At 38.9% G+C, this 7,853-nt stretch overlaps 1 long non-coding RNA gene across 1 annotated transcript; it reads right to left on the bottom strand.

Annotated features, from left to right (window-relative positions):
- Positions 1-420: 420 nt before the first annotated feature.
- Positions 421-5,149, bottom strand: LOC116674940 (uncharacterized). Its single transcript, XR_004328257.1, has 4 exons — positions 5,041-5,149; positions 2,364-2,425; positions 1,408-1,692; positions 421-457 (listed from the first exon to the last, which is right to left on the bottom strand). It is a non-coding gene; the product is annotated as an uncharacterized LOC116674940 (long non-coding RNA).
- Positions 5,150-7,853: the final 2,704 nt, after the last annotated feature.

The raw sequence follows: 7,853 nt of genomic DNA, 5'->3' as shown, positions 1-7,853 counted from the left end.
GCGCTTCACTTTGAGCTGACCACTTCTTTTTTCAGCACATCTCTGTTATACTCAAAGTTTCCCCTGTTGCGAAGATTCTCTAGAAGCTCTTCCTAGTTGTTGAGCTTGCTGGGAGACTAAGGGCATATGCAACATCAGAATTCTCTTTTATGTGAGTTTTATAATGCCGCGCTATTTTGAAATGAAAATCCTTGCAAATGAAGCAGAAAATTTTGTCCTGCTTTTACAACACTGGTTGAAGGTACTGTGTTGGTGCAAGATTGTCCAGTGTTAGGGGTGTCATCTGTGACATTACAGTTCATAGAGGTATCCATTAGTGATTCTTCAGCGACCTGTAATGTTGGGTTTGCCAAGCTGTTTATTGGTTCCTCATCCTCTGTGTCACTTTCTGAGCCTGGAACGTATTCTGGATCAGATAATCATCCGATAGCTCCTCTTCACTGAAGTCACTTTTATTCTGATTAAAATACAAGGAAAATAAAAGAAACCATAAGGCATACATAACACCTGTAATAAACACTACATGACAATCAACAAGCAACAAGCAACTGGACCTCATATGTTTCTCACTGTGCTTTTATAAACCACTACTGAGCGCGCAGACACACACACAAACTAGGACTGTTCAAAATGTTTAAAAAGAAAAATATTTAATAACAAAAGAGAAAAATTATTTCACATAAGTTGCTCAAAGCGGTCAAAATAATGAATGTGGAAGCAGTCTAGGGACAACAAATGTTGTAGAAATGCCACTGTGTGGACTATAGTTTAACTGCTGAGCACATGGCTAATTAATTATGCTCATACTCTGCTCGTTCACTTTTATTTTGTTCTGTTTGTTTGCTGGCTTTTATTGTTGAAGTTTGTTTCCAGTCATTCCATGTCAGAGAGTGTTAAACTCCACACCTCTTCTCCTGTTATTTTAGATTAGATAGATAATTGCGGTGGTAAACATACTACAACTATGGGTAGGAGGGGGGAAGCGTAATTTAAGCAGATGGAGCAGTGTCGTTCACCTTGTGTTAAAGCCGCAGTACATAAGTAAAAGTACGACGACGCTTAATTATTAACAGTGAATTGAAGTCAAGTGGTAGATATGTACCAAAGGTCAGTCGCTGAAGTAATTAAGTGGTTGCTCAAGTAGTTGAAAAGAAAATCTTGATTTAGCAATTTCATTTTATCAACATCATCCTAACTAAAAAAAATTACGATGTATAATCGATTTATTTATCACAAACACACGGAAGTCTTTGTGCTAAAATAGTGCTTCTAACTGCTAAACACACAAGGGTTATTGGACCATATCAAATCATGAGTCATATACAGAAGCAGAAAGCGAGCATCTTTTCAGGTCATGTTAAAGAATTTCTTGCATTTGAAGCTATACCAACAAATGTACAAACAAACCTCTTCAGGGAGCACTGTAGAGGAGAGAAATGGTGTGTTGCCTGCAGATAGAGAGACGACTGGTGAGTGGTCTGCAGATGGAGAGACAACTGGTGAGTGGTCTGCAGATGGAGAGACAACTGGTGTGTGGTCTGTAGATGGAGAGACGACAGTTGAGTGGTCTGTAGATGGAGAGACGACAGTTGAGTGGTCTGTAGATGGAGAGACGACAGTTGAGTGGTCTGTAGATGGAGAGACGGCTGGTGTGTGGAGAACAGGTTTCTCTACTGTACATGGAGCCATAGGCTGATGGAGGGGAAAAAAGGGAGAACAGAGGAGAATGAAAGAGGGAGACATGGCAGTTATTTCAATGTAGAACATCTGCTGCTGAAATACTGAATTTGAAATTGAGCTGATCTACCAACTCACACACATTAAATATTATCTGAACATATTTAGCTAGAACATTTACTGAGCAGACTCACAATATTTACATTTTGCTCAATGGTGAATACCTTGTGAAATTTGATTCTATAACTCATAATTGAACGGCAATTTTTGGAAACGTGGTTAACAAATAATGACAAGTCAATGAGGATGCTGCCATTACATCTTTGGTATAGTGGACTGCTAGGGTATTTCACCTTACTGATGTTTTCAAAGTTCATACAATTTCAAATGTAATTTGTGTTTTGTTTTCAAATCAAAATAGAGGTATCAGCATCTGTGAGAGTCCACAGTCAAAGAATTATTTGGTGACATCAATTTGAGAATACATTTTGTTACATTCACTGTTAACACCAAATCTATTACCCATGACACAGAATACACTATTTGAACTAACACTTTAAACCTTTTGGAAAAGCAGTTCAATAAATATCTTTTTATGCCAGTTCTTAGTGCTTATGTAGGTGTAGGTGGCATAAAAACCTTATGGATACTGCTTCCAGTAAAGGGTTACCAAAATAACTACTTACCAAAGTCTTTTGTCTTTTGTCTTTGGAGTGAAAGCAGTATGTATGCCAGACAGTGGTGCAAACTGTTAAAACCACAAAATACTAAGGTTAGCATTAATGTTGTAATGTTTCACAATGAAGCTACAAAGATATGTACAGCTCGTCAGTGCTACTGTTGAGGAAAACAGGAGGAATTTTGTGCATTCCACACAGAGACCTGAGCAAGATGGCCAGGCACATCCACTCAACACCATGGATCCCTTGTTGTGATGCTGCACAACAGCGTGTCGAACAGCAGGTAGACAGCATCGCTGGGATTTAGCTGTGGTGTGTGGTGGTGGCTGGCCACTTCGCTTTGGTCTTGGGATGAAACTTGCCAAACCCAGCCTCTACTGTGCTCCTACCGCTACTGCTGTAAACATCGTCAAAATCTCACCCAGTGTTGCTAGAAGACCACTAGTTATTTTTCCTCAGTGCATTGCGCCAGATTTTGACAATGTTTACAGCAGAAGCAGCAAAGTAGAAACCACCATGTTATTTTAATAAACTCCAGGGGCCTCATGTATAAAAGATTTAGCAGTTTTTATACCAGAAGATGGTGTATGGCCAAAACATTAAAAGAGTACTTACATACAGAGGTGGGTAGTAACGAGTTACATTTACTCCGTTACATTTACTTGAGTAAGTTTTTGAAAAAAATTGTACTTCTAGGAGTAGTTTTAAATCACTATACTTTTACGTGTAACTGAGTAGATTAGTGAAGAAGAAACTGTACTCTTACTCCGCTACATCAGGCTACAAGGAGCTCGTTACTTTTCTTTTTACCTCTTTGGTATTCTACGCGTCATTGTTTTTACCCCAGTGTACGTCTCATTTTAATGTTTTATTTTGACAGAGAGAGAGAAAGTCTTCCGCTTAAGGTGGTTACCTTAGGAAAAGTGCGAAACAGCAGCTACATCATGCGGCGTCTTCTGTGTCGACCAAAACAACGGACATGTGAGCGTTCAACAACTCAACATCTAACCTGAGGAAACGTAGCGGTAGTTTTAGTTTCTGCTGTGGAGAGGTGGATCTTTGTCTTTTAGGTTACATACGGTATGTTTTACACATGCAGTATCCATCCAAATTAATGTGACAAGTCTCTCACTTAAGCTATTTTGTAATTAATAATTAATTTTAATTTATTTTATCGATTGGATGAACAATAGTTCGCCTAAATATGATTATTTTGTATTTTTGTCGGTCTGATTGATGCTTGTGTTAAGAAATAAATCAGACGTTACTCAACAGTTACTCACTACTTGAGTAGTTTTTTCACCAAGTACTTTTTTACTCTTACTCAAGTAATTATTTGGATGACTACTTTTACTTTTACTTGAGTCATATTATTCTGAAGTAACAGTACTTTTACTTGAGTAAAATTTTTGGCTACTCTACCCACCTCTGCTTACATACAAAAATATTCACATGTATAAAAGCGGGCGTACGCCAGGTCCTGCGCACATTTCCTTTATACATCACAATCAACGCGAAGTTGAGCGCACGGGCACGAGCCACCGACTCCGCCTTACCTCCTCCTATAAATTAATATGGAAATGCCTGTAGATGCGCCCCGATGTCATTCTTTGTCCAATTTTCCGTCCTCATGTTTAACAGAGGTTAACATGTGTAACATTCTCCAGATGAATGATCAAACTTTTATGGAATATCAGCGACTGCTCAACAGTTTGCGTGATGGCCAGCACATTCTCCCATCAAGGTAATTTTTTATACATCACAAAGTGTCCGTGAAAACCAGCGTACGCAAACTTTTTGTTTGTACGCAACGTTTATACATGAGGCCCCTGGTGTACTTCAGGGCCTTCATCTCGCAATGTGGGCCACTTGTTTTTTCACAGAGTCAATAGCTTGACTCATTGAACAGCCTAATATCTGATTTCTTCACTTTTCTGTATAACAATAACAAAGTTCATGTTTTTTCCTTAATTTTTGATTTGGAAAACAATGGGTGCAGTTTTCTTAATGCATGTTCACTTGTGAATCTTTAAACTATGATGAGGATTTTAAGGCTTCATTCGCTTTTTAACCTATTTCTGCTGGATGCTTCGCACCGACACATTACATCTACCGCCGGTTACTGCGTTGAACCTGCCGGCTGCTGCGTGGTGCAGCATTTTGTATCCGCCTGTCTTTTCATGACGCGTGCATCAGAGAACGCAACGTCATTGGTTCAAATACACATGAGGCGGGTCTTGTTGGCTATTTAAAGCCATGTGACCACCAAAATGTACCGTAGTTTGCTGAAAATCATGTCAATCAACGAGACATACATGTGCGTTTGTTTATGAATTTTTGAGAGACAAGCAAGAAAATGGTTATGACAGAGGAAGATTTTGACAGCGAGGACAGTGACATTGAGGTGGAAGATAGTGAGGAGTTTGGGAGGGAGGACGTGGTAGATGATGATGATGATGAAGAAGTGCTGGATGATCCTTTGCGCCACGCAGCAGCCGGCAGGAGGTTCAGAGTTGCGCAATGCAGTAACCAGCGGAAGATGTAATGTGTCGGCGCGAAGCATCCGCACAAACGTGTTAAAAACAACTTTAAGTCTGTTGATTGTGAGGGGATTGTCTTTCTACAGGCAAACACAGTGTACATGTGTAATGCAACATGTTGATCTTAGAATTTTTATACAAACCTTCACATCTTAGCCCCCACCACTTCAATGAAGAAAATGGCCCACGGCAAAGTGAGCATTTTTCAAATGAGCCCAAGTTCTCTTTCACAACACGATGTTTCTTGCAATCTATAAGAAAAAAACACATTGAAATTTATCTTGTGAATACAGATTTGAATTTTGTACTTTGATTACTTCCTCTAGGGGGCTGAAATCTAGCCTTGCAATGCCAGCTCAAATCTTCAGAATGTTTTCTTCTCTGGGATGTTGGGGTTTTATTGTTTATTAAATTCTAGTTTAATTTGAATGTAAATTTGAATGTTATCAATTGATATCCCAGGGGGATTTGGGACTGTCTTGAGACAACACCGCTGTGTTAAGCAGCGTCAACTGATCCCTGGTGTAAAGAATAGTGTCATGGCTGTACACAGACTCCCCAGACACAGCTGTAATAAGCGTGAAAAACAGTGAGGCCAGAGCAGACACAATTTCACTAGTGTCCGTAGTGCAAATAAATAAAATCCACCAAATAAATCCAAAGAAAAGTAAGATAAAAGTTCGAGGAGAAAGAAAAAAAGAAGAAAACAATGGCTATGCCAATTCTTACCCGTCTCTCTCTCCTCATTCCTCCTGAATTATCTTGCTTTCTCTCTTCCTCCTCTCTGTTCTTCAAAACCTTAATAGATTATAATGAAAATGAAAACAATTGGATTGTGTAAATTATGTATTATATCCCCCTCAAATGACTTACTACTTATTATAAGGTTTTGCCTGGTATGTCCTTCCTCTATTATGTTTTTTTTATAAATATTTCTTACCATCATGCAACCCCCTGGCCTCTTGGCTTGCTGCTGTTATCCAACCAAATTTCCATGTGGAAAAATAAAGCAAAACCACAATTAAAACACTCAAAGGTCACACAGCCATTACTAAAACATCAGTCATAAAAGAGTAGATTACGGATAAACAAGAGAAGAGGAAAGAGAAAACCCATCAGTCATGGAAGAATTACATCTCCAGTACCTATGAGATCTATGTACTTTCGGGTCTAATGCTACTGTGGCAAATTGGCCCAAACACCATGAATAAGCACACAAAATATAACAAGGGTTATGGAACCATAACAAACCTAAATCCTATACAGAAGCAGAAAGTGAACATTGTTTCAGGTCATGTTAAAACACTTGAAGCTACACCAACAAATGTACTAACAAACCTCTTCAGGGAGCACAGTGGAGGAAAGGAATGGTATGTCGCCTGTAGATGGAGAGACGACTGGTGTGTGAGAACAGGTTTCTCTACTGTACTTGGAGCCATAGGCTGATGGAGGGGAAAAGGGAGAACCAGAGGAGAATGAAAGAGGGAGACATGGCAGTTATTTTAATGTAGAACATCTGCTGCTGAAATACAGAAATTGAAATTGAGCTGACATATCAAACTTCTGGCTTGCATTTCATTTGTATCCGGCCCCAAAGAAATTATCTATATTATATCACTATCAGAGAGAGGAGACCGAGAGGACGGATAGAAGACAGAAAGGAGACAGAGAAAAAAGATCTTATGCCATGCTGCAGTCTTCTTATTATATACTATTAATTACTATTTTTAAATAGATTCAATTGGTCACATGTACTCTACCTTGGATATTTGATGCCTTTGGGAAGAACGCCATGGCAGGTTTTCTCCTCCGTAGTCATAGGTTATTTCTTGCCCTTCCTCAATGTCAACAATGGCAAACAAACACAGACTGGGTACACCATCCACCTCTATTTTTTTCATTTTGCATTTGGTTTTTCAGCATCATTCACGAGTCTGCCAAGTGTCCCATCTTCACTTGAAGCATCAATGCTACAGGAGAAGGAGTTAAATATCATAACAAATTGGGATTAAGAAGCAAGAACATGATTGCCAAGCATTTCTTTTACCCAGAAATGTCTGCATAGGGCCATTTGCACTAGGGGGCCAACAGAGTCATCGTGGTGCCACTATTTGCCCCCATAGTGGAAACAAGGGTCATGAGTGGTTTTGTTATTGATCAAGAATATCATCCTGCAATTCAGCTTACACACCAATGTTCCGTTCCTTTGTGTTTGAAGACGTATGTATACTCATTCCACGCTGTAGTCTTATCAGTCGTCTTCAAAACTCCTCTGTACTCCAAAACGAATGAACCTTTATGAATGGGCTCCAATGCAAAACACACCTTTCTATCAATAAATTAATGAATAACAGTTAGTGAAATTATTAGATTGAAAATTTTAATTGTGATAAAAATGACAATGATGCGGAAAAAAAAAATTGAATTCATAAGATCTGCTAACTCACTCATCACATATCTCTACATTACTGTACAGATTCACAATATTTTCTGTTTTTCCTTGATGAGAAAAGGCATAACCTGATGAAAACATTGGAAATTTGACCCTATAATTGCTTTTGTCATAAGCCAATATTTAAAATCATGCAAAACTGTGATGTGACATACTATATTTACTGCATGGCCTTGTATGCTTCACGCTGTGGTTATAAACCATCACTGGCCACACAAAAACACACACAAGTCTAATATCTTAAAGTATTGGTTCACACTGTCTCACTGTAGCCTCACATGCCAAACACGGTCTCAAAAACCATGACCATGCAAACACAAAAAACACACAAGTCTAATATCTTAAAGTATTGGTTCACACTGTCTCACTGTAGGCCTCACATGCCAAACACCGGTCTCAAAAACCATGACCATGCAAACACAAAAAAAACACAAGTCTAATATCTTAAAGTATTGGTTCACACTGTCTCACTGTAGGCTCACATGCCAAACACCGGTCTCAAAC

Source organism: Etheostoma spectabile, unplaced genomic scaffold, assembly GCF_008692095.1.
Source record: "Etheostoma spectabile isolate EspeVRDwgs_2016 unplaced genomic scaffold, UIUC_Espe_1.0 scaffold00001297, whole genome shotgun sequence".
NCBI lineage: Eukaryota > Metazoa > Chordata > Actinopteri > Perciformes > Percidae > Etheostoma > Etheostoma spectabile.
This window is presented reverse-complemented; position numbering and strand designations above follow the sequence as displayed.